The sequence below is a fragment of the Oncorhynchus kisutch genome, linkage group LG2 (assembly GCF_002021735.2).
Source record: "Oncorhynchus kisutch isolate 150728-3 linkage group LG2, Okis_V2, whole genome shotgun sequence".
Lineage (NCBI taxonomy): Eukaryota > Metazoa > Chordata > Actinopteri > Salmoniformes > Salmonidae > Oncorhynchus > Oncorhynchus kisutch.
The window spans coordinates 68,927,683-68,955,600 of record NC_034175.2 but is presented as its reverse complement, the minus strand read 5'-3'; the positions used below and the strand labels follow the sequence as shown (position 1 = coordinate 68,955,600).

Sequence of the window (27,918 nt, the reverse complement as noted above, 5' to 3'; positions counted from 1 at the left end):
ACCTCCACTAGCCAGTATCAGGCAATGAAGCGGTCAGCAGCTGACCTCCGCTAGCCAGTATCAGGTAGTGAAGCGGTCAGCAGCTGACCTCCACTAGCCAGTATCAGGCAATGAAGCGGTCAGCAGCTGACCTCCACTAGCCCGTATCAGGTAGTGAAGCGGTCAGCAGCTGACCTCCACTAGCCCGTATCAGGTAGTGAAGCGGTCAGCAGCTGACCTTGGCTAGCCAGTATCAGGTAGTGAAGCGGTCAGCAGCTGACCTCCACTAGCCAGTATCAGGCAATGAAGCGGTCAGCAGCTGACCTCCACTAGCTAGTATCAGGTAGTGAAGCGGTCAGCAGCTGACCTTGGCTAGCCAGTATCAGGTAGTGAAGCGGTCAGCAGCTGACCTCCACTAGCCAGTATCAGGCAATGAAGCGGTCAGCAGCTGACCTCCACTAGCTAGTATCAGGTAGTGAAGCGGTCAGCAGCTGACCTCCACTAGCCCGTATCAGGTAGTGAAGCGGTCAGCATCTCTGTGCATCAGAGGAGAGATTAAACTAGAGAAGAACCACGAGAGAAGTTCCAGATGTAAATGAATACAACTTCTGTTTAATGACTCAAACATCCTGCAAACAGTAAAACCATTTCAAGGAGTCTCTGGGAAAATGCTTTGCTAAAGCAGTTTTATTCGTATAGAAAACATAGGAAGGGTTGTGTATAAAAGTCCTTTAAAATGGTAGGTCATCTGTGGGGAGAAAATTACAGCATTCGATCAACAAATATTTTCAAGCAATAAATATACATTTTATAAATAGTGTAAATTTACAACAAAGGTTAGAAAAAAAAAGTTTATTCCATAAAAGTCCCTTGGTGACTTGGCTGTTAATTTCTCTCTCATTGGAATACTATTTTACCTACAGAACCAAACCATATGGTTCCAAAATAACTAAAACAGTAAAAAATATATATTACTTTACAAAATGTTTTTACATTTATTTTCTTGCCCAAAGATGACTTCTATTTACTAACATACAAAAGACCAGCGATTCTAGGACGTAGACTCAAGTGGGGGGGGGGGGGGGAAAGACACCAACTCAGAGAACGTTTGTATCAGCCCACAAACATAATTAAAAAGGGGAAATGTGTATCAGGTCAGTAGTCTTTGTGTGTTGTTGCCAGTTTTAACTAAATATATACAAAAGAAATGCGGTCATCATTTTTGTCAGCTATTGTGCCAGACAGCAATTAAGTCGTTTTTGGGGGTATCTGTACTTTACTATTTATATTTTTTACAACTTTTATTTCGCTACATTTAAAAAAAAATTTTAAAAAAATGTTTTACTCCATACTTTTGCCTGACACCCAAAAGTACCCAAAAGTTACACTTGAAATGCTTAGCAGGACAGGAAAATGGTCTAATTCACACACATCAAGAGAACATCCCTACTGCCTCTGATCTGGCAGACTCACTAATCACAAATGCTTCATTTGTTAATGATATCTGAGTGTTTGAGTGTGCCCCTGGCTATCTGTAAATTAAAAAATAAATAAAATGTGTCCATCTGCTTTGCCTAATATAAGAAATGTGTAATTATTTATACTTGTACTTTTACTTTTGATTAAGTATATTTTAGCAATTACATTTACTTTTGATACCGAAGTATATTTAAAACCATATAGTAGACTTTTACTCAAGTAGTATTTTACTGGTGGCTGGTGATTTTCTATCAAGGTATCTTTACCTCTACTCAAGTATGACAATGGGGTACTTTTTCCACCACGGCTGGTGGAGAAGGCAGGAGTAATGCCCTCCCCCTCCAGTCCTCTAGGAGGAGACACCTCACCTCCACTCTGGGCAGGTTGCATAGACACACAGCTTTTCACCCAGCTGCCTTGTGGAATATCTACAGAAAGCAGGAGAGGACTGCTGGCTCACTTCCTGAATATCAGAAAAGGGGCTTCCGGTGGGTTCTGGGAGTACAGCATGGATTCTTATTGTCCTCAGAACAACAGAATGTTACCGTCAAGAGGATGATGGCAAAGGAGGAGCCTGTGGAGGAAGAACGAGATAGGGATGAGAGAGAGAGATGAGATTCATGTAAACTGGTTGAAGACTTACTAATGAACAAGCTAGTACCTTAAAAAAAAAAATATAACTAATATGAATTTTGACTCACTAGTGTGTAGACTTACTACTGTGAATGCCACCATGTGTAGGGTAATGCTTTTTAAGGGGTGCCCAAGTATTGACACCATATGTAGGGTAATGCTTTTTAAGGGGTGCCCAAGTATTGACACCATGTGTAGGGTAATGCTTTTTAAGGGGTGGAAGTGACTGCAGTAATTATGCAAGGAAGAATGATTGCTTAGTGAAAGTGAATGTTGGCTCCTTGCATAATGCACATTTCCTTCTGCATCTGGCTTGTCAATATCCTGTTTCAGTGTCCATTTTTCCACTTGTTTAAACTTCCATCCTTGGGACAGTAACTTAAACTAAAAAAGAAACGTTCTCTCACTGTCAACTGCGTTTATTTTCAGCAAACTTAACATGTGTAAATATTTGTACGAACATAACAAGATTCAACATAAATTGAACAAGTTCCACAGAAATTGAATAATGTGTCCCTGAACAAAGGGGGGGGGGGGGCAAAATCAAAAGTAACAGTCAGTATCTGGCCACCAGCAGCATTAACTTCTTAGTGCTAGGGGGCAGTATTCGGAAGTTTGGATTAATGAGGTGCCCAAATTAAACTGCCTGTTACTCCGGCCCAGAAGCTAGGATATGCATATAATTGGTAGTATTGGATTGAAAACTCTCTAAAGTTTCCAAAACTGTTAAAATAATATCTGTGAGTATAACAGAACTGGCGAAAACTCGGAGGACAATCCATCCAAATTTTTTTGAAATGGTTGGAATGGGAATATAAAAGGAAGTCCTCCCAGATTGCAGTTCCTAGGGCTTCCACTAGATGTCAACAGTCTTTAGAAAGAGTTTCAGGCTTGTTTTTTGAAAAATTATCTAGAATTTTGTGGCTCCCATTTTGGCTGTAGTGTTTGTAGCGCGTTCCGGTGAGTGCGCGCACTTCGTTATTTATCTCCGGTAATGGTCTCCGGTATTCTCAGTCTTAAATTTGATCATTTATTTACATAATAGGATACCTGAGGATTGATTAGGAACGTTGTTTGACTTGTTTAGAAGAAGTGTATGCATTTTGAACGAGGGAAACCGGTGGATTACTGAGTCAAGCGTGCCATTGAAACATACTTTTTTGGGATATAAAGGACTTTATCGAACAAAAAGACCATTCGTTATGTAGCTGGGACCCTTGTGATTGCAACCAGATGAAGATCTTCAAAGGTAAGCAATTTATTTTATCGCCATTTCTGACGTTCGTGACGCATCTGCTTGGTTGAAAAATGTATGTAATGCTTTTGTGTGTGGGACGCTGTCCTCAGATGTTGCAGCATACCTAAGCGGCTGGATTAACAAGAAGTTATGCTTTTAAATGATACTTGTATTTCCATGAATGTTTAATGTTCCGATTTCTGTCATTTGAATTTGGCATTCTGCAATTTCACTGGATGTTGGCCAGGTGGGACAGTAGCGTCCCAATGATCCGCAAGAAGTTAAGTACTGCAGTGTATCTCCTCCTCATGGACTGCACCAGATTTGCCAGTTCTTGCTGTGAGATGTTACCCCACTCTTCCACCAAGTTCTCGGACATTTCTTGGGGGGGCAGGTGGGGCCCTGGCACTCACCCTCTGATCCAACAGGTCCCAGGTGTGCTCAATGGGATTGAGATCGAGACTCTTATCTGGCCATGGCAGAACATCGACATTGCTGTCTTGCAGGAAATCACGCACAGAACATGCAGTATGGCTGGTGGCATTGTCATGCTGCAGGGGCATGTCAGGATGAGCCTGTAGGAAGGGTACCACATGAGGGAGGAGGATGTCTTCCCTGTAACGCATAGCATTGAGATTGCCTGCAATGACAACAAGCTCAGTCTGATGCTGTGACACACCGCTCCAGACCATGACGGACCCTCCACCTCCAAATCGATCCCACTCCAGAGTACAGGCCTTGGTGCAACGCTCATTCCTTCGACAATAAACGTGAATCCAACCATCACCCCTGCCTTACAACAGGCCTACAAGGTCTCAGTCCAGGCTCTGTCAGCCTATTGCGAACAGTCTGAGCACTGATGGCGGGATTGTGCATTCCTGGTGTAACTCTGGCAGTTTTTGTTGCCATCCTATACCTGTCTCTCAGGTGTGATGTTCGGATGTACTGATCCTGTGCAGGTGTTGTTACAAGTGGTCTGACACTGCGAGGACGATCAGCTGTCCGTCCTGTCTTAGGTGTCGCACTGTACGGACATTGCAATTTATTGCCCTGGCCACATCTGCAGTCCTCATGCCTCCTTGCAGCATGCCTAAGGCACATTCACGCAGATGAGCAGGGACCCTGGGCATCTTCCTTTTGGTGTTTTTCAGAGTCAGTAGAAAGGCCTCTTTAGTGTCCTAAGTTTTCATAACTGTGACCTAATTGCCTACCGTCTGTAATCTGTTCTTGTCTTAACGACCGTTCCACAGGTGCAGGTGCATGTTTATGGTTAATTGAAAAAGCATGGGAAACAGTGTTTAAATCCTTTCTGAGTTTAGCAAGCTTGATTTTTACGTTTTGTAGCATTTCTATGCAAAATACTCGACCAAGCATTAGATGAAGAAAGCAGTATTACTTCATGTAAATAGTCCTCCTTGGTGGACATTTTTTAATTTCTCTTTCAGGGCGATGAATCTATCAAAATGTATTGAAAATACCAGAACACTTCTCTCCTGTGTGCAAACAAATGTCTGTCACAGACTCAATGGCCGAAACCCAGAGTTGATACAATGTTGCAAATTTGCTAGCGAGAGCTCAAGACAGGCAGAGTATCTACACACAATACCCCATAATGACAAAGCAAAAACTGTTTTTTAGACATTTTAGCAAATGTATTAACAATAAACCTGAAATATCACATTTACATAAGTATTCAGGCACTTTACTTAGTACTTTGTTGAAGCACCGTAGGTAGTGATTACAGCCTTGTGTATGATGCTAAAAGCTTGGCACACCTGTATTTGGAGAGTTTCTCCCATTCTTCTCTGCAGATCCTCTCAAGGTATGTAAGGTTGGATGGGGAGCATCGCTGCACAGCTATTTTCAGGTTTCTCCAGAGATGTTCCATTGGGTTCAAGTCCGGCCTCTAGCTGGGTCACTCAAGGACATTGAGACTTGTCCCGAAGCCACTCCTGCATTGTCTTGGCTGTGTGTTTAGGATCAGTGTCCTGTTGGAAGGGGAACCTTTGCTCCAGTCTGAGGTCCTGAGCGCTCTGGAGCTGGTTTTCATCAAGGATCTCGATGTACTTCGCTGTGTTCATCCTTCCCTCAATCCTGATTAGTCTCCCAGTCCCTGCCGCTGAAAAACATCCACAAAGCATAATGCAACCACCACCATGCTTCACAGTAGTAGTAAGGTTTCCTCCAGATGTGACACATGGCAATCAATCTTGATTTCATCAGACCAGAGAATCTTGTTTCTCATTGTCTAAGAGTACTTTAGATGCCTTTTGGTAAACCAAGCGGGCTGTCATGTACCTGAGGAGTGGCTTCCGTCTGGCCACTCTACCATAAAGGCCTGATTGGTGGAGTGTTGCAGAGACGATTGTCCTTCTGGAAGGTTCTCCCATCGGAGAAGGACAACCATCTCCACAGAGGAGCTCTGGAGCTCCGTCAGAGTGATCATCGGGTTCTTGGTCACCTCCCTGACCAAGGCCCTTCTCCCACGATTACTCAGTTTAGCCAGCTCAAGGAAGAGTCTTGGTGGTTACAAACTCCTTCCATTTAAGAATGATGGAGGCCACTGTTCTTGGGGACCTTCAATGCTGCAGAAATGTTTTGGTACCCTGTCCCGGATCTCTACAGACAATTCCTTCGACCTCATGGCTTGGTTTTTGCTGACATGCACTGTCAACTGTGGGACCTTATATAGACAGGTGTGTGCCTTTCCAAATCATGTCCAATCGAAAGAAATGTACCACAGGTGGACTCCAATCAAGTTGTAGAAACATTAAGTATGATCAATGGAAACAGGATGCACCTAAGCTCAAATTTGAGTCTCATATAGCAAAGGGTTGAGTACTTCAGTAAATAAGGTCTGTTTTTTATTTATAATGTATTTGTAATCTAAAAACCAGTTTTCGCTTTGTGATTATGGGCTATTGTGTACGTTGAAGAGGGAAAACATTAAATACATTTTAGAATAAGGTTGTAACGTAAGAAAATGTGAAAAAAGGGAAGGGGTTTGAAAACTATCCGAATTAACTATGTTTGTATGTACCAGTCAAAAAATTGACACCTACTTATTCAAGAGTTTTTCTTGATTTTTTAAACTATTTTCTACAATGTAGAATAATAGTGAAGACATCAAAACTATGAAATAACACGTGAAATCAAAAATGTATATATTTTTGATTTTAGATTCTTCAAAGTAGCCACCCTTTGCCTTGAAGACAGCTTTGTATACTCTTGGCATTTTTATTAATATCTTGTAGCAGCATCTTGGTCTTCTTGCCATTGCAAATTACGCACACTCTCACTATATACTCTAAGTAAGTCAGTAGACCGAAAACTACTGATACTGTGTAGATAACATTGAGATTATAATTAGAATATACCAACACAAAAGAATGGCCCTTCCTGTTTTTCAATCACAAATATGACTAATTTCAGGAAACTAGGTGTATGTCGCGCATCACAGGAGAGCCTTCACTTCACAGGAGAGCCATTTGAACTTAAACTTTAATTATATATATTTTTTAATGCGTTTCTTTGGCAGAAATACCTTCTGGAATATGTGAACTTTGATGTGCCTTAATAACCTTTTGGGGATAGGGGGCAGCATTTTCACTTTTGGATGAATAGCATGCCCAGAGTGAACTGCCTCCTACTCTGTCCAAGAAGCTAATATATGCATATTATTATTAGTATTGGATAGAAAACAGTTTAAAAAGTTTCTAAAGTTTCTAAAACTGTTTGAATGATGTCTGTGAGTATAACAAAACTCATATGGCAGGCGAAAACCTGAAAAAAATCCAACCAGGAAGTGGGACATCGGAGGTTAGTAGTTTTTCAAAGCTTTGCCTACCGAATATACATTGAGATATGGATGAGGTTGCACTTCCTAGGGCTTCCACTAGATGTCAACCGTCTTTTGAAACTTGAATGAGGATTCTACTATAAAGGAGGGGCTCATGAGACCTCTTTGAGCAGAGAGCCTTGGTCTCATGACGCGCGCTCCTGACAGAGTTACCTCTCGTTCCAGTGCTTCTCTGAAGACAAAGGAATTCTCCGGTTGGAACATTATTGATGTTTTATGTTAAAAACATCCTAACGATTGATTCCATACATCGTTTGACATGTTTCTGAAGGACTGTTTTTGTCTGGATGAAGTGCCTGCGCCTCATGAAGATGGATTAGAGGGCTGAACACGCTAACAACAAGTGGCTATTTGGACATAAATGATGGAACAAATCAGTCATTTATTGTCGAACTGGGATTCCTGGGAGTGCCTTCTGATGAAGATCATCAAAGGTAAGTGAATATTTATGGTGTTGTTTCTAACTTTGTTGATTCCAAAATGGAGGATATTCCTCTGGCTGTTTTGGGTTCTGAGCGCCGTTCTCAGATTATGCTTTTTCCGTAAAGTTTTTTTGAAATCTGACACAGCGGTTGCATTAAGGAGAAGTCTCTTTAATTCTGAGAATAACACTAGTATCTTTTATCAATGTTTATTATGAGTATTTCTGCAAAATCACCGGATGTTTTGGAATCAAAACATTACTGCATGTAAGGCGCCAATGTAAACAGATTTTTGGATATAAATATGCACATTATCGAACAAAACATACACAATACATGTAACATGATGTCCTATGAGTGTCATCTGATGAAGATCATCAAAGGTTTGTGATTCATTTTATCTATATTTCTGCTTTTTGTGACTCCCATCTTTGGCTGGAAAAATGGCTGTGTGTTTTTTTGACTTGGCGGTGATCTAACAATCATATGCTATGCTTTAGCTGTAAAGCATTTTTCAAATCGGACACGATGGGTAGATGAACAAGATGTTTATCTTTCATTTGCAGTAATGGACTTGTTAATGTGTGAAAGTTACATATTTCTAAAAAATATTTTTGAATTTCACGCACTGCCTTTTCAGCGGAATGTTGTTGAGGGGTTCCGCGCGCTAGATGGCATACAACAAACTTTTATGCCATCTGTAAATACAAATAAAATTGTTGGTTTAGCCATGTAAAAAGTCAGCAACCTTCCCGCTAGCCATGATTGGCTGAGATAATGAGTGGGCTGGACATGCCGAGAGATGAGTTCGGATTGGTCTGCCATGTAGCACGCTTCAGTCTATAATATTAGCTGGTCAGTATGTGTAGGTAATCCTTTCTAATGGTGCTTAAAAAAAAATATCACAAAGTAGAACTACATAAGTGTTGCTCTCCACTGTCTGGAGGACCAAGTTTTGAAATCAGTGGAATTAGAGTATGACAGCTAAGGAAATGCAGAAAATTCTGCCTGTTTGATTACAAATATGCAGACGAAAAGTGAACACACAGCAGGCGGTTGTATAAATCACCCGTCTCCGGATTACATATTCAAAGCCATTTGCATTGCTAATTATAGCCTAATGTTAGCTAGCTAACATTGAACCTGGTTGGTTAGCTACCTGCAGATTCATTCAGGTTAGTAATGTTTTGAGTTGGGATTATGGTTCATTGTTTACCTAGCTAGCTAGCTAGCTAGCTAGAGCACAGAATAACTGGCACATTTACGAATGCTCAACACCCGTTGAATATGGCCTGTGTCAGTGAACGTTGGCAAAAAAGCATAATTAAATTGTTGCCAACAGCACAGTTGCAGTCACCAAAGCTCTGGATAACATAAAAACAGCCTACCCAGCTCTGTTAGAACACTCAGTTTTACAAACTCCCAGAAAACACTCTGGCACTCCAGATGAAATTTACGAACACACCCGTAGTATAAATCAACCTTTAGTCTTTTAATCTTTGGTTGTTTAGTACACAGCCTCACATGTGAATTCTTAAAGAGATGGGTGGGGTTAAAGCTTAAGATGGTGTGAACGTTACTGAATGGTTGTAGACAAAGATGAGCTCTCCAGTAGTAGTACCAAAACATTCAAAGGCCATTTTCTCAAAAGTGATTTTACAAATGTATCAACTTTCAAAGCAGAATTACTTTCCTATTGTTCCTCAACTGTAGTGTATGAAATATAATTTTAGCGCTCAGAGTCTCTACTTTTATCGATTGTAAAAAACACAATTTCAAAGTTTGCTACATAAAACCGAACGAATCGAGACGGTCGGTCACAATTGGTGATTACACAATAATGCATTGTTTGTTTCTCCTCGCTCATCCATTCTCCACCATTTTCATCCATCATACTTGTTTCTTCATTTATTTAATCTGTTATATGTGTGAAATTAGTTTCGGTACAATTTAGGTTCGCCCTTTGGGACTCCCAATCACGGCAGGTTGTGATAGAGCCTGGAATCGAATCAGGGTCTGTAGTGACGGCTCTAGCACGGAGATGCAGTGCCTTAGACCACTGCGCCACTCGGAAGCCCAGGGTATCAACTGGGCACCGTACCTTCCACTGTTGTGAGAAGGAGCAGAGCATGCCCTACTGTCGGGAAGGAGGAGGAAAACCATTCATAAAATGGCATGCTGGTTAGAACTCCAGTTCTGTTTGTGACATTAAGATTCTAACAATGACAGTGTGGATTATAGAAAAAGTCAAAGACGGGGGGGCATGGCAGAGAAATAAATGGTTTTAAATTCACGAGCAGTCAAAATGGCTGCTTTAGCTGGTCTAGTGTTAACCTACTGGTCATCATATAGTCACTCGTGTCCTTGTTGACTTACGAGTGTGAACTGGTCGTAGACCTGTGTGAGGTCGTCCATCTTGTACTGCTCCAGCACCACAAAGTTGTCCAGGTTAGAGCTCCCCCTACGGGCACAGTCCTGACAGTGCACCACGTATGTCTTCCTGCTGTTGCTCTCACTGGTTACAAACAGTAGGGCAAACACCTCCACCTGGAAACAGGGCGAGAGTGAGTGTGTGAGGAGAGGTACATGTGTTTGTTTTGCTTTTACTATCCTTGTGGGGACCAGAAATCCTCACAAGGAGAGCAAAACAAGGAAAATTCAGACAAGAGGGGACATTTCGCCAGCCCCCACAAGGAAAAAGGCTATTTTAGGTTTAGGGTTTAGGTTTAGGGTTTAGGGGTTAAATGGATAATTTGGGATTGTGGCAACGAGGCCCTTTAGTTACTTCCCCAGAGTCATCCCCACAATTTGCATGCCTCTGTGTCTAGTGTTAGCGGAATGACTGAAAGTCTAGCAAGCATTCTAGCAGATACCCACAGGCTTCCATTCATTACGCTAACGCTAATTAGGGACAGAGTTCCCATTTGGGAAAGGTGACGCCAGACAATGTGACCGGGAAGATTTTAATTTACTGTCCATTTGAGAAATTCTACTGAACCATATGCATTGGGTGCATAAGCCCATTACGGTGTCCACCCATAGTGCTCGGGAATGACACAAATCACATTTACAATATGATAATGCATCTTAACAGAACATGCAACACGTGTAATGAAGCAGCCAAGAAAACGTTGTAATGTAATTTGCGAAAAAAGAAAAAAAACACCCTTCTGAACAGCGCACCTGATAGTGGTTCCATATCTGAACAGTTAGAAACTTAGAAAGAGTGGTAATCTGATGATGTAACAACTAGGATGGGTTGCTGATACGACTAGGATTGTGCCTTTGGCTTCTGGACAACGAAATAAAGTTTATATGAAAACCAATGCTAAGCGTCCCCAAACTTGAAACTCACGCACCTCCTATAACTCTTTATAAAATAAATGCCTTGTTTCCATGGTCGGATTTGAAGCAAGGTAGGACATGCCTCATAACATTAAGTAAAACAGTCAGGATACAAACAAAGTATGTTTTAAAATACATACTGCCTCCAGCTCACATTGTTAAATGGTGGGTGAAACGCTGATATCCTGTTGCCTGCACCTGAATGGTGAATGGGAGGTGTGCTTCAACTACCAGTTGAGAAATAAAAATAGATCTGGTTAAATTGTGCACTAGATGTTTTACTCCAGCAGCAACCAGCCGAGGAGCAGCAGGAGAACCACATTTTACTCCAGCAACAAGGAGCAGTAGGAGAACCACACGTTTTACTCCAGCAGCAACCAGCTGAGGAGCAGCAGGAGAACCACATTTTACTCCAGCAGCAACCAGCTGAGGAGCAGCAGGAGAACCACATTTTACCCCAGCAACAAGGAGCAGTAGGAGAACCACATGTTTTACTCCAGCAACAAGGAGCAGCAGGAGAACCACATGTTTTACTCCAGCAACAACCAGCTGAGGAGCAGCAGGAGAACCACATGTTTTACTCCAGCAACAACCAGCTGAGGAGCAGCAGGAGAACCACATGTTTTACTCCAGCAACAACCAGCTGAGGAGCAGCAGGAGAAATCCCACTCAGAATAGACTGTATGCTGTGTGCATGTGATAGTTGTGTTGGACAAATAAGATGGTGACTAAGAAAAAAACAAAAACTGGCCAATTTATTTCTAGTAAATTAGGCAAATTAACCAATAGACTGATAAGCATGACGGTCAACTGTATTTCTATGAAGTGGTATTACCATCAATTAATAAAAAGCATTATTTTGCAAGGGGATAATTGTTTCTCCCGGTCGTTTTGGTCGGCAACAGTTTTACATTATCGGCTATACCTCCCTTTTAAAATCATCACCAGCTAACGGAAACCCCACTTAGGGAAAATAGGATTTTCCCACAAGGACAGTGTGTGTGTGTACCTCACAGATGCTGCAGTAATGTGCGGGTTCGTCCCTGGTCCTGCCGTGCCACACCAGCTCCTTGCCTGACACCTGCAGTAGCTCCCGCAGCATCTGACACTGCTTCAATGTCCGCAGCAGACAGTACCTAGCAGAGACCGAGACACACAGGGGTTAGGTGTTTGTGTGCGTGCACGAGCGCAGGTGTTTATGAGTGAGAGGCCGAGCGAAAGGGAATTGTGTGTGTGTGTGTGTGTGTGTGTGAGACTCACTTGATCATCTGGAAGAGCTTGCTGTCGGAGACTTTGATATTCCTGGCCATGTTCCAGGAGAGGTGTATCATGGGGACAATGGACTTGACGCTCTGCAGCTTATTCCATTCATATCGCTCTGCTGCCAGCTTATACTGGTACGCTGAGGAGGGAGAGATCGAGAGAGAGAGAGAGCGGGGGAGAAAGATAAAGTGAAAGTGAGAGAGACAGAGGGGGAGAGGTAGAAGGGGGTATTAATGACAATATCATTTCAATTTCACAATGTCAAGGCTTGTCAGAATCCATCTATCATATTTAAATGATGCTCCAACGAATTCAGCATTAAAACCCATAAAACAGCAGTGCATGTTCATAGGCAGTATATCCCCTTGTTCTCCCCGTCTTACCAGTGAGGGGTCCTACGTTCCAGGCGATGTTGTTGCACCAGCCGATGGCCTGGACCCAGTGGACGGTGCCCGTGTTGAGCCACACCAGGTCTCCGGGGCGCTGGATGAAGCGGTAGACGGGGACATCTGCCTCGTACAGGTCCTCCAGGTTGGGCCACCATGAACCCATCAGGAAGTTGATGTTGTTCCTGGAGGAGAGAGACACACAGGATGTTAGAAATACAAATACTGCCAACCCCTTGCAGTTCATCAAATCAAATAGATTGTTACATCATCAATGAATGATTGTTACATCAATGAACGATTGTTACATCATCAATGAATGATTGTTACATCATCAATGATTGTTACATCAATGAATGATTGTTACATCATCAATGAATGAAAATATGAAAAAATGATTCTACTTTTATTAGCATTAGGTCCACTATAGTCAAAGCAGAGTTCGATGTGTCTGTGACTTCAGATTGTATTGGCTGTAAAAAGACAGAGGTAGGAGATGCACTTTGTGTTGAGCTAGAAGCAGGAGATTTTTGTTGACATACTTTTCACAGAAGTCGTTGATGATTCCCCAGTAAGGCTGGGGCACAGAGAACCACTCACAGTCCCCCGGGCCGATGTTGATGTTCACTGAACAGAAGTTGTTGTTCTCTTGGTGACCTAAAAGACAAGACAAATACCTCAGAAAACAAAATGACTACAAAAAAACAAAATTGTGTGTCAGACCTGGAATCAAATATATGATTATTTGTTATTTAAATACATATTTTCTGTGTATTTGAGTACTTTCAAATAATGTGAATCAACCACTTTAAGTATTTTATCATGTTTTATTGTCACATACAACATATAGGTGCAGTGAAATGTGTTGTTTTACAGGGTCAGACATAGTAGTATGATAGGTGCAGTGAAATGTGTTGTTTTACAGGGTCAGACATAGTAGTATGATAGGTGTTGTTTTACAGGGTCAGACATAGTAGTATGATAGGTGTTGTTTTACAGGGTCAGACATAGTAGTATGATAGGTGTTGTTTTACAGGGTCAGACATAGTAGTATGATAGGTGTTGTTTTACAGGGTCAGACATAGCAGTATGATAGGTGTTGTTTTACAGGGTCAGACATAGCAGTATGATAGGTGCAGTGAAATGTGTTGTTTTACAGGGTCAGACATAGTAGTATGATAGGTGTTGTTTTACAGGGTCAGACATAGTAGTATGATAGGTGTTGTTTTACAGGGTCAGACATAGTAGTATGATAGGTGTTGTTTTACAGGGTCAGACATAGCAGTATGATAGGTGTTGTTTTACAGGGTCAGACATAGTAGTATGATAGGTGCAGTGAAATGTGTTGTTTTACAGGGTCAGACATAGTAGTATGATAGGTGTTGTTTTACAGGGTCAGACATAGTAGTATGATAGGTGTTGTTTTACAGGGTCAGACATAGTAGTATGATAGGTGCAGTGAAATGTGTTGTTTTACAGGGTCAGTCATAGTAGTATGATAGGTGTTGTTTTACAGGGTCAGACATAGTAGTATGATAGGTGTTGTTTTACAGGGTCAGACATAGTAGTATGATAGGTGTTGTTTTACAGGGTCAGACATAGTAGTATGATAGGTGTTGTTTTACAGGGTCAGACATAGTAGTATGATAGGTGTTGTTTTACAGGGTCAGACATAGTAGTATGATAGGTGTTGTTTTACAGGGTCAGACATAGCAGTATGATAGGTGTTGTTTTACAGGGTCAGACATAGCAGTATGATAGGTGTAGTTTTACAGGGTCAGACATAGTATGATAGGTGTTGTTTTACAGGGTCAGACATAGTAGTATGATAGGTGTTGTTTTACAGGGTCAGACATAGTAGTATGATAGGTGTTGTTTTACAGGGTCAGACATAGTAGTATGATAGGTGTTGTTTTACAGGGTCAGACATAGCAGTATGATAGGTGTTGTTTTACAGGGTCAGACATAGCAGTATGATAGGTGTAGTTTTACAGGGTCAGACATAGTATGATAGGTGTTGTTTTACAGGGTCAGACATAGTAGTATGATAGGTGTTGTTTTACAGGGTCAGACATAGTAGTATGATAGGTGTTGTTTTACAGGGTCAGACATAGTAGTATGATAGGTGTTGTTTTACAGGGTCAGACATAGTAGTATGATAGGTGTTGTTTTACAGGGTCAGACATAGCAGTATGATAGGTGTAGTTTTACAGGGTCAGACATAGTATGATAGGTGTTGTTTTACAGGGTCAGACATAGTAGTATGATAGGTGTTGTTTTACAGGGTCAGACATAGTAGTATGATAGGTGTTGTTTTACAGGGTCAGACATAGTAGTATGATAGGTGTTGTTTTACAGGGTCAGACATAGTAGTATGATAGGTGTTGTTTTACAGGGTCAGACATAGTAGTATGATAGGTGTTGTTTTACAGGGTCAGACATAGTAGTATGATAGGTGTTGTTTTACAGGGTCAGACATAGCAGTATGATAGGTGTAGTTTTACAGGGTCAGACATAGTAGTATGATAGGTGTTGTTTTACAGGGTCAGACATAGTAGTATGATAGGTGTTGTTTTACAGGGTCAGACATAGTAGTATGATAGGTGCAGTGAAATGTGTTGTTTTACAGGGTCAGTCATAGTAGTATGATAGGTGTTGTTTTACAGGGTCAGACATAGTAGTATGATAGGTGTTGTTTTACAGGGTCAGACATAGTAGTATGATAGGTGTTGTTTTACAGGGTCAGACATAGTAGTATGATAGGTGTTGTACAACAGATAGGTGCAGTGAAATGTGTTGTTTTACAGGGTCAGACATAGTAGTATGATAGGTGTTGTAAAACATATAGGTGCAGTGAAATGTGTTGTTTTACAGGGTCAGACATAGTAGTATGATAGGTGCAGTGTAATGTGTTGTTTTACAGGGTCAGTCATAGTAGTATGATAGGTGTTGTTTTACAGGGTCAGACATAGTAGTATGATAGGTGTTGTAAAACATATAGGTGCAGTGAAATGTGTTGTTTTACAGGGTCTGTCATAGTAGTATGATAGGTGTTGTTTTACAGGGTCAGACATAGTATGATAGGTGTTGTTTTACAGGGTCAGACATAGTAGTATGATAGGTGTTGTTTTACAGGGTCAGACATAGTAGTATGATAGGTGTTGTTTTACAGGGTCAGACATAGTAGTATGATAGGTGTTGTTTTACAGGGTCAGACATAGCAGTATGATAGGTGTTGTTTTACAGGGTCAGACATAGCAGTATGATAGGTGTAGTTTTACAGGGTCAGACATAGTATGATAGGTGTTGTTTTACAGGGTCAGACATAGTAGTATGATAGGTGTTGTTTTACAGGGTCAGACATAGTAGTATGATAGGTGTTGTTTTACAGGGTCAGACATAGTAGTATGATAGGTGTTGTTTTACAGGGTCAGACATAGTAGTATGATAGGTGTTGTTTTACAGGGTCAGACATAGCAGTATGATAGGTGTAGTTTTACAGGGTCAGACATAGTATGATAGGTGTTGTTTTACAGGGTCAGACATAGTAGTATGATAGGTGTTGTTTTACAGGGTCAGACATAGTAGTATGATAGGTGTTGTTTTACAGGGTCAGTCATAGTAGTATGATAGGTGTTGTTTTACAGGGTCAGACATAGTAGTATGATAGGTGTTGTTTTACAGGGTCAGACATAGTAGTATGATAGGTGTTGTTTTACAGGGTCAGACATAGTAGTATGATAGGTGTTGTTTTACAGGGTCAGACATAGCAGTATGATAGGTGTAGTTTTACAGGGTCAGACATAGTAGTATGATAGGTGTTGTTTTACAGGGTCAGACATAGTAGTATGATAGGTGTTGTTTTACAGGGTCAGACATAGTAGTATGATAGGTGCAGTGAAATGTGTTGTTTTACAGGGTCAGACATAGTAGTATGATAGGTGCAGTGAAATGTGTTGTTTTACAGGGTCAGTCATAGTAGTATGATAGGTGTTGTTTTACAGGGTCAGACATAGTAGTATGATAGGTGTTGTTTTACAGGGTCAGACATAGTAGTATGATAGGTGTTGTTTTACAGGGTCAGACATAGTAGTATGATAGGTGTTGTACAACAGATAGGTGCAGTGAAATGTGTTGTTTTACAGGGTCAGACATAGTAGTATGATAGGTGTTGTAAAACATATAGGTGCAGTGAAATGTGTTGTTTTACAGGGTCAGACATAGTAGTATGATAGGTGCAGTGTAATGTGTTGTTTTACAGGGTCAGTCATAGTAGTATGATAGGTGTTGTTTTACAGGGTCAGACATAGTAGTATGATAGGTGTTGTAAAACATATAGGTGCAGTGAAATGTGTTGTTTTACAGGGTCAGTCATAGTAGTATGATAGGTGTTGTTTTACAGGGTCAGACATAGTAGTATGATAGGTGTTGTTTTACAGGGTCAGACATAGTAGTATGATAGGTGTTGTTTTACAGGGTCAGACATAGTAGTATGATAGGTGTTGTTTTACAGGGTCAGTCATAGTAGTATGATAGGTGTTGTTTTACAGGGTCAGACTATGTATGGCGTATCTAGAGCAAATTAGGGTTAAGTGCACGTTGACAGGTTTTTCACCTTATCGGCTCACGTATTCAAACCAGCGACCTTTCGGTTACTGGCCCAATGTTCAAATACCTGGGTTAAATGCATGGGACTTAATTTGAGTCAGTGTATTTGAGTATTTCTAAATACATTCCAATATTCAACTCCTCGTCTTAAAAAAAAATAAAAACATTTCAATATTTACTTGGAAATGTGAAAGTAACGTAGATATTTGAAATAGTATCTGAACCCAGGTCTGGTGTTTGTGTTGCATTTAGGTGTGTGTGTGTGTGTGTACAGTGTGTATGTACAGTGTGTATGAACAGTGTGTATGAGTGCATCTGTGTCTGTGTGTACCTGGCGTCCTGCTCCCAGGGACCTTCATGTAAAGCTGGACAGTGTTCATGCCCAGGATGGTGTGTCCTACGTGGCTGAGCAGGTTTCCAGCAGACACCACCCTGGCAAAGGCTGGCAGCTTACTGAGCTCCTGCAGATGCAGTTTCCACCTTGGATGAGGTCAGAGGGCAAGGGTCAGCACTAAACTCTACTGCACAGACACACACCGCACCCAACCTCAGAGATCCTCATCATGATAACAATGCCTAATCCAAAACCAGCCCTTGTCCCTTCTCCCTAAGCCATACCTTATGTCTGTTTCTACAACCAAATGGTCTGGAGACAGCTCCACCTGTAGACCCTAACCAGTCTGTTTTTGGACCACATGATATAATCTGGTTTACATGAAAAGGTCAAACTAAAGTCTCTCGTTAACAGAACTACATAATGTTGTCAGTGAGAGTTGTGTGGAACACTTACTTCCTATCGTCAGACAGGTCGATGTTGGTGCCAAACTTGATGTGTTTGAAGGGCCCTTTCTTCCGGCACGCCACACTGCAGGATCATGGGAGATGTAGTTTAGACAGAGCAGAGCGATATGACACACAGACCGAGAGAGAGAGAGAGAGAGAGACGGCCAGGGAGGGAGGGACAGAGACAGACAGAGGGCATCTTACCTCTCTGAGTTGGCTGCCTCTGCTTCCAGCTCCATCTTCTTCTCCTCCTGGGAAATACATTCAATATAGATTTACGTTGTCTAGTTTGAGTGACAGAGTAAGGAGAGAACATGTGAATATTCAGTGTCTGACAGGGGTTGGTTCTCAGCACAGTGAACACACGGCCTTTCAGAGAACAGGACCCAGCTCAAAACTCCTTGGGTCTCTAATCAACAAGGTCTTGTATTTACAGCATTTGCAATAGTGATGGTTCTCTGTGTCGGTCTGTCTGTGTGCCTGTATCCTTCAGCCGCTCCCTCTACTAACCCGTAGTGAATCCTGGAAGGACGACGCCTGGTACTGGGCGTACTTGGCGATGGTGGTGTGTGACTGGCTGCTCTGGCAGCGCCACATCTTCCTGGTGCCGCTCAGGTCCCAGTTCTCATCGGTGGGCTGAGACAGCTGAGTCCGCACCTCCACCAGGTGGTCTGGGTTAGCCTCCACCAGGGTCTTAGTAGAGAACAGACCCAGGTCTGACAGAGTGGACAGGGTGGGGGAGAAGGGTGGAGGGAGAGAGAGACGGGTGGAGGGAGATGGAGACAGAGAGAGAAGGGTGGAGGGAGGGAAAACAGCGAGGGAGAGGAAAGAAGTGGGAGAAAGGGATGGGAAATGAGGAAAAGTGGAGAGATAAAAAGAGAAAGGTGATGTTTAGTAAACTCACAACTTGCATCTGCAAAATATGTCACTTCAGCTAATTCCTGACAGCATGGCTGAAAAGTATTTCCCAGTGCAGTAAATCAAAGAGTTCAGAAGCACTCTAGCTTAATGAAATACAAACTATTTATCCATCCAGATATTTTGAGTGAGTTTCAAGCAGGTGCACTAGCGGCTAATTTCTTCCAGGGGCACCGTGCTACTATGACTGACCCTGTAAAACAACACCTATCATACTACTATGTCTTACCCTGTAAAACAACACCTATCATACTACTACGGCTGACCCTGTAAAACAACACCTATCATACTACTATGTCTGACCCTGTAAAACAACACCTATCATACTACTACGGCTGACCCTGTAAAACAACACCTATCATACTACTATGTCTGACCCTGTAAAACAACACCTATCATACTACTACGGCTGACCCTGTAAAACAACACCTATCATACTACTATGTCTGACCCTGTAAAACACTGCACCTATCCAGTGTGTGTTGATGTGGCATGCAACAGTAGAGAACTGATGGAGTGAGGGAGCCAATATATTTTCTATGCAGCAAATACTTTACTCCACATGCTACATTGAATGTAATGACACTCTCTGCCTGCAGGTGGTGCTGTTCTCATACATGTAAAGTTGTTCAACAGACACACACACACACACACACACCCCCAAGCCAGTGAATGAATGCAAACACACACACACACACACACACACACACACACACACCCCAAGCCAGTGAATGAATGCAAACACACACACACCCCAAGCCAGTGAATGAATGCAAACACACACACACATAGCTTTACTACGTTAAACAAAAATGAGACAGAAGGACTAGACAGTTGACTTGTATTTATTCTGCTGGACTGGAATGCCACCAGCAGCAGTACTGTGTGTAATGGCGGTATATGACTGCCAGCCGTGTGTGTAACTCACCCAGTTTGAGCGCCCCGGCCAGCCCTCTGATGACAGTGACAGGGTTGGAGGGGTTGGTGCAGAACTGATGAAGCGGAGGGAAGAAGGCATCTCTCTTATTCTCCAGCTACACACCATGGGAGAAACAGACAGATCAGAGACCACACACACACACACACACTCTAATGTCGAGTATAGCCAAACCACACTACCAAACTGTAACCAACTGACTACCAAATTATTTACATTTAAGTCATTTAGCAGATGCTCTTATCCAGAGCAACATACAGGAGCAATTAGGGTTAAGTGCATTGCTCATTCGAACCAAACGCTCTTACCACTAGCCTACCAGCCCACCTCTAACCACCAGACCACCTGCTGCCCTAAATGTTGACTTGAAATGCAAACTAGACCATTAGTTGTAATAAACACTAAGACCATAGAGCCCAGGCCAGCCATAGAGCCCAGGCCAGCCATAGAGCCCAGGCCAGCCATAGAGCCCAGGCCAGCCATAGAGCCCAGGCCAGCCATAGAGCCCAGGCCAGCCATAGAGCCCAGGCCAGCCATAGAGCCCAGGCCAGCCATAGAGCCCAGGCCAGCCATAGAGCCCAGGCCAGCCATAGAGCCCAGGCCAGCCATAGAGCCCAGGCCAGCCATAGAGCCCAGGCCAGCCATAGAGCCCAGGCCAGCCATAGAGCCCAGGCCAGCCAGAGCCCAGGCCAGCCATAGAGCCCAGGCCAGCCATAGAGCCCAGGCCAGCCATAGAGCCCAGGCCAGCCATAGAGCCCAGGCCAGCCATAGAGCCCAGGCCAGCCATAGAGCCCAGGCCAGCCATAGAGCCCAGGCCAGCCATAGAGCCCAGGCCAGCCATAGAGCCCAGGCCAGCCATAGAGCCCAGGCCAGTAGGAATGACAACTACATTTATTTGAGAGAGTAAAAAGCACAGGAATGAAATCCCAACCAGGGTTTCTGTTAGGAAAATGAGGAGCAGGATATTTGACCGACAACATTTTAAATTTACCGGACATTGGAGAAATCTGCCGGACCCATACGCATAACCTGATTAGGGCGTCCACCCACAGTGCTCAGAGTGACATCACACTTAGAATATGGTAATTCATAATAACAGAACATGCAGGTCGAGGATGCAACTTTAAAAAGTAATGAGTCTGACGCAACAGATCAGCACGTTTATCTTAAAATATTAATAAGCTATTATTTATTCACATTACAAGCGCAGCAATGCGCACAAGGCAGTAGTAGGCTACAAGTGAATGTTTGTTCCATAATGCAAATGGCAGGAAACCACAGTGTCAAAAGGGCGCCTGTCACACAAACGGTGACAGAGATTCAAATATCTGTTAGAAATGTAGAAAGAGAGGAGATCTAATAGGCTACTTTGAAGACATACCTCATATGTTTTAAAATGTTCGGGTTTCAAACACTTAAGTAGGCACAGCCTACTGCCGTCAGCTCATTGCAAAGTGGCGTGTGACACGCTGATGAAACCTGCCTTCTGATGGTTGTTTGAGATGCTGCAGCAGCAGCTCTCACGCTGATGAAACCTGCCTTCTGATGGTTGGTTGAGATGCTGCAGCAGCATCTCTCACGCTGATGAAACCTGCCTTCTGATGGTTGTTTGAGATGCTGCAGCAGCATCTCTCACGCTGATGAAACCTGCCTTCTGATGGTTGTTTGAGATGCTGCAGCAGCATCTCTCACGCTGATGAAACCTGCCTTCTGATGGTTGGTTGAGATGCTGCAGCAGCAGCTCTCACGCTGTCTGACAGATTTATTGCTCCTCTGTATCTGTATGTTGTATGCGTGTGATAAATAAGATATATAATGAATATACTGTAGCCTACACACACACCAATTTAATTCCACTAAATTCTGCAAATTCAAGAGGATTTAAAGCCTCATTTCACAGTGGGATTTTTTCTTCTTCTCCCAGACAATTGGCCAGCGCCCATTTCATTCATCTGCTTTTCCAAAAATAGTCCAAAAGCCGACTACTACAGGCCAACGGAAACCCTAATCCCAACATACAGACATGAGTAAAAACCCTCACAGCTATTTACTCACGTAGATACTGGGTGTGGAGGGGTTGAGTTTGTCCTTCGGCAGCGAGGGTGAGGGGGGCAGGGGGGGGCCTGGGCGGGGGACACTGATCAAGGAGGATACTGCTGCTGGACAGGCCATTCTTCCCCAGGTTCCTAAAGACACGGGGGTGGGGGGAATAGAGAAAACACCAGGTCTCAGAAACAGTATTTTTAAACTGTTCCAATAACAATGCTTTTTGTTGTATCTCTCCCATCTCTCCTCTTTAATTGGCTAGGTGAGACAGCACAGATCACTTTTCAGCTAATAGCAGCAGCACAAACCAACACGATGAATCTGGAGTCTAGACATGCATTGCGGAGCGGAAAACACTTAAAACAGATCACCGTTAAAACAGATTCCAGATTAACTGGTACTATGGCTATGTTTACACAGGAAATCCAATTCAGATAAACAGTTTTGATTTGACCTTTGACAAATCAGATCAGCTTTGTGGAAAAAGCTCCCCCTGTGCTTTGGGGAAAAAATAAATCTGATGTGAAAATTTTGTCTAAAGACCAAATAGTGGGAAAAATTCAGTTCCTGGCCACTTCCTGTAGACACTAAACAGATGTGCTAATAACCCATCCATCCAGAAACATCCCCTAGGGCCCAGCCTAGTCACTGGTGTCCACCCGAGGACATCCCCCTAGCCTATCAGAGAGGAAAGCTAGTGGAGATCTGCCATGTTCATCATGTCCAGGTCCTTCAGATCTACACTTTTGATTTATTTTACCTTTATTTAACTAGGCAAGTCAGTTAAGAACAAATTCTTATTTACAATGACAGTGGGTTAACTGCCCTGTTCAGGGGCAGAATGACATATTTTTAGCTTGTCAGCTCAGGGATTCGATCTAGCAACCTTTCAGTTACTAGTCCAACACTGATACAACTATTTGGTAACCCAGAGCAGGTAAGGCTAACTAAAGGGTTAACTAAAAAGCTAACTAAGGGTTAACTAAAAGGCTTAACTAAAAGGCTAACTAAAAGGCTAACTAAAAGGCTAACTAAAAGGCTAACTAAAAGGCTAACTAAGAGGCTAACTAAGAGGCTAACTAAGGGCTAACTAAAAGGCTAACTAAGGGCTAACTAAGGGCTAACTAAGGGCTAACTAAGAGGCTAACTAAGAGGCTAACTAAGGGCTAACTAAAAGGCTAACTAAGGGCTAACTAAAAGGCTAACTAAGGGCTAACTAAAAGGCTAACTAAAAGGCTAACTAAGGGCTAACTAAAAGGCTAACTAAGGGTTAACTAAAAGGCTAATTAAAGGGCTAACTAAAGGGTTAACTAAAAGGCTAACTAAAGGGTTAACTAAAAGGCTAACTAAGGGTTAACTAGAAAGTTAACTAGAAGGCTAACTAATGAATGGGGGATACCTAGTCAGTTGTACAACTGAATGCATTCAACTGAAATGTGTCTTCCACATTTAATCCAACCCCTCTGAATCCTTGCTCAGGGACGGAACGACAGATTTTTATCTTGTCAGCTCGGGGATTCAATCCAGCAACCTTTCGGGTTACAAGTCCAGCTCTCTAACCACTAGGCTACCTGCCACCAACTAAAGGCTAACTAAGGGCTACAGGCCCTTAAGGCCAGGCTGGCTGGCTACAGCACAAAGACCTTCAAGAGGCAACTCAAACCACAGTCGTCTTTCTCACCAAAATAAATAAGTCATCAGCAACTCAGCCAGCCACCGCAGTCAGCCAGTCAGCCACACCAGTCAGTCAGTCAGCCACACCAGTCAGTCAGTCAGCCAGTCACACCAGTCAGTCAGTCAGCCAGCCACACCAGTCAGTCAGTCAGCCAGCCACACCAGTCAGTCAGTCAGCCAGCCACACCAGTCAGTCAGTCAGCCAGCCACACCAGTCAGTCAGTCAGTCAGCCAGCCACACCAGTCAGTCACACCAGTCAGTCAGTCAGTCAGCCACACCAGTCAGTCAGTCAGCCAGCCACACCAGTCAGTCAGTCAGCCAGCCACACCAGTCAGTCAGTCAGCCAGCCACACCAGTCAGTCAGTCAGCCAGCCACACCAGTCAGTCAGTCAGCCAGCCACACCAGTCAGTCAGTCAGCCAGCCACACCAGTCAGTCAGTCAGCCAGCCACACCAGTCAGTCAGTCAGCCAGCCACACCAGTCAGTCAGTCAGCCAGCCACACCAGTCAGTCAGTCAGCCACACCAGTCAGTCAGTCAGCCAGCCACACCAGTCAGTCAGTCAGTCAGCCACACAGTCAGTCAGCAGCCACACCAGTCATTCAGTCAGTCAGCACCACACAGTCAGTCAGTCAGGTCCAGCCACACCAGTCAGTTCCAGTCAGCCACACCAGTCAGTCAGTCAGGTCAGCCACACCATTCAGTAAGTCATCAGCCACACCAGTCAGTCAGTCACACCAGTCAGTCAGTCAGTCAGTCAGCCACACCAGTCAGTTCAGTCAGGCCAGCCACACCAGTCAGTCAGTCAGCCAGACACACCAGTCAGTCAGTCAGTTTCTAGTCAGTCACACCAGTCAGTCAGTCATTCACACCGTCCAGTCAAGCCAGGCCAGACCAGTCCGTCAGTCAGCACCACAGTACCGTCAGCCACACCAGTTTTCCAGTCAGCCACACCAGTCAGCCCACACCTCAAGTCATGTCCGCCACACCAGTCGCCCGTCAGTCAGCCACACCAGTCAGGCCAGTCAGTCAGACACACCAGTCAGCCAGTCAGTCAGCCACACCAGTCAGCCAGTCAGTCAGCCACACCAGTCAGTCAGTCAGTCAGCCACACCAGTCAGTCAGTCAGTCAGCCACACCAGTCAGTCAGTCAGCCACACCAGTCAGTCAGTCAGCCACACCAGTCAGTCAGTCAGCCACACCAGTCAGTCAGTCAGCCACACCAGTCAGTCAGTCAGCCGCACCAGTCAGTCAGTCAGCCACACCAGTCAGTCAGTCACACCAGTCAGTCAGTCAGTCAGCCACACAGTCAGTCAGCCACACCAGTCAGTCAGTCACACCATTCAGTCAGTCAGCCACACCATTCAGTCAGTCAGCCACACCAGTCAGTCAGTCAGCCACACCAGTCAGTCAGTCACACCAGTCAGCTCCATGTGACTCAGACAGTGAACTCTAGTTAGTATGACATTTACAATGAAACACTGCATAACAACACAGACTTTACCACATCCATACATACACTCCGATCAAAACGCAAATTGGCTACAATTGAAGTGTGATGTGACAGAAGGATATGATGTCCTACCTGCATGCTTTGAGCACGTGGTTTGAGCTGGGGTAGATGGATACTGAGGACCATGAGGCCAGGGCTGGCCTTCTGTGAGACAGCTCATTGGGATCCACCTTGACTGGGCTGCGAGAGTCCTCTAGCCCCTTACCATTGACCTGTGGGGTAGTGGTGGTACCGGTGGTTCCGCTGTTGGACGGGCTGCTGTTAAGGCTGGCGAGGTTGTTGGCTGTCGGGGGGTTAGTGGATCGGTGGGGGGAGGGGGTGGTGACGGACATGGCTGAGAGGGGCGAGGACGCCACAGAGTGTTCCGACAGGGGTTTGGGACCTCCATGGTGGACACCCGGGTGGATGTTGTTGACCTTGATGTTATCGTCCGTGGTGGCTCCTTGATTAACGCCACGATGATGATTATTATTACTATCGTGGTTATCATCATCCTTATTATTGTCCTTTCCTCTGAGCAAGGCTGAGAGCTGAGGGTCGTCTGAACTGAGCGCGCCCGGAGGAGGAGAGCCGGGCTGGGATTGGCTCCCCGAGCAGTACGTGGTGGTCACCGCCCCCTGCTGGATGTGATTAGCCAATCCATGTGTAAGGGCGGTGAGACTGGGACTGGGACTGCGCAGTGTCCCTGCATGGGTAGCCAATCCGCTGCTGCTTCCTAAAGGCGTGGTCTCTTTGGTTTGGGCCCCTGAGGTAGTGGTGGTGGAGGGGAGGGGAGAGGAAGGGAGATAGTTGAGGGCACCGCCCCTCTGTGGCGAAGAGGAGAAGGAGGAGAGGGAGGAACAGGAGGAGGAAGAGGAGGCAGGGCAGGGCCTGGTGGAATGTCCGACCTGATTTAGACTTTGAGCACCAGGGCCAGCAGCCTGGGTGGGATGGGAGGGGGAGGAAGGGTGTTCTCCATTGGGACCTGCCGAATATGAACCTGGACCATTGTGAAGCCCCTGACGGAGAAACAAAACAGCAACGAACATTAGAGGGTGAGACAAAACAGCAACGAACATTAGAGGGTGAGACAAAACAGCAACGAACATTAGAGGGTGAGACAAAACAGCAATGAACATTAGAGGGTGAGACAAAACAGCAATGAACATTAGAGGGTGAGACAAAACAAGAAAGAGTGAGTGTGAGACCAAGTCAGAGCAAAAGAGAGCTAGAACGAAGGAGATTAGACAGACAATATGAGCAGCTCAACTGAGACAGTACCATCAATATGTACCTCTGGGGAGTTGGTGTGTTGCTGGCTCTTCCAGGCCTCCTCTGCATTACTGGTACTGTTACTGCGGTGACTGGTGGTGTTGCTGGTAGGGGTACTGGTATCACTAGCGGCTGTGCAGTTGTGAGGTAGACAGTTCTGCTGCAGGTAAGGCACGTTTCTGTTACTCCTGCCACTTCCCGTTAGACCCCCCGGGAAAGTCCCTGCACCCGGTAAACCGGGAGTGTGATTATTGCCCATGGTCCCCGCCTCCTGATTACCCAGCTGTCCCAGGTGACTTAAAGATAAAAGTCCGTTGGCCATTGGCTGAGGAGTGCAGGGAGGGTGGGCTGTGGTGTGACTGACAGGTGAAGTCCGGGAGAGGGGGTGAGGTGAGGGGAGGGAGTTTGGGGATAGCGAGGGGCCGTTGGGTTGTGTGGGCCACAACTGGCCTGCTGCCTGCTGTTTCACCTAGAAAATAAAAACGGAGAGATGGAAGAGAGACAGAAAAGCATAGTTACTGGAAATACATTTTTTATTATTCTTTTTAAAAATTCAACTGTACTAGACTAAACTAGCACGTCTTTTTCTTATATAAAGCACTCCAAATGTCTTTAAACACTGGAATGGAACGATGGCTTAAGTTATTCATACATAAAGCCACAGGTTTGTTTGAGTGTGTGTATGTACCTGCTGTTGATGCTGCTGCATGAGGGAGATCTGGTTTTCCAGCTGATCCAGCATCTGTACCTGTGGTGGTTTCAGACTGGTCCGGTTGGTCCGGAGCTGATCCAGGAGCTAGAGGTGGAGGGAAAGGTATTTAGAACCATCCTTAACTATTTACATTCTGAATTGTTTCGCTTAAGACTTTTATTCTTACTATTCAGTCCTCAAGTTACTTTTGAAAAGGCAGAGAGTCTAAAATTACTCGCATTAAAACCCAGCAAAGCTGAGTGATGCTCCACAGCGTCAAACATCTACTGTGTTATTGACTTGTTAATTGTTTACTCCATGTGTAACTCTTTGTTGTCTGTTCACACTGCTATGCTTTATCTTGGCCAGGTCGCAGTTGCAAATGAGAACTTGTTCTCAACTAGCCTACCTGGTTAAATAAAGGTGAAAAAAAAAAAAAACACTGACGTCATTTTGAATCCTGCAGCTCCCCCTGTGTGTTTATACTAGAGACATACCATTGAGCTGCAGCTCCCCCTGTGTGTTTTGACTAGAGACATACCGTTGAGCTGCAGCTCCCCCTGTGTGTTTATACTACCATTATACATACCATTGAGCTGCAGCTCCCCCTGTGTGTTTATACTAGAGGCATACCATTGAGCTGCAGCTCCCCCTGTGTGTTTATACTAGAGACGTACCGTTGGCCTGCAAACTCAGACATGCCACCCATTGAGCATGTTTGGGATGCTCTGTATCAACATGTCTGACAGTGTGTTCCAGTTCCTGCCAATGCCCATCAACTTCGCACAGCCATTGAAGAGGAGTGGGACAACATTCCACAGGCCACAATCAACAGCCTGATCAACTTAATGCGAAGGAGATGTGTCGCCATGTATGAGGTGGTCACACCAGATAC

At 44.1% G+C, this 27,918-nt stretch overlaps 1 pseudogene; it reads right to left on the bottom strand.

The window, feature by feature from the left end:
• Nucleotides 1–636: 636 nt before the first annotated feature.
• Nucleotides 637–27,918, bottom strand: part of LOC109905194 (lysine-specific demethylase 6A-like) — a 106,164-nt pseudogene continuing 78,882 nt past the window's right edge.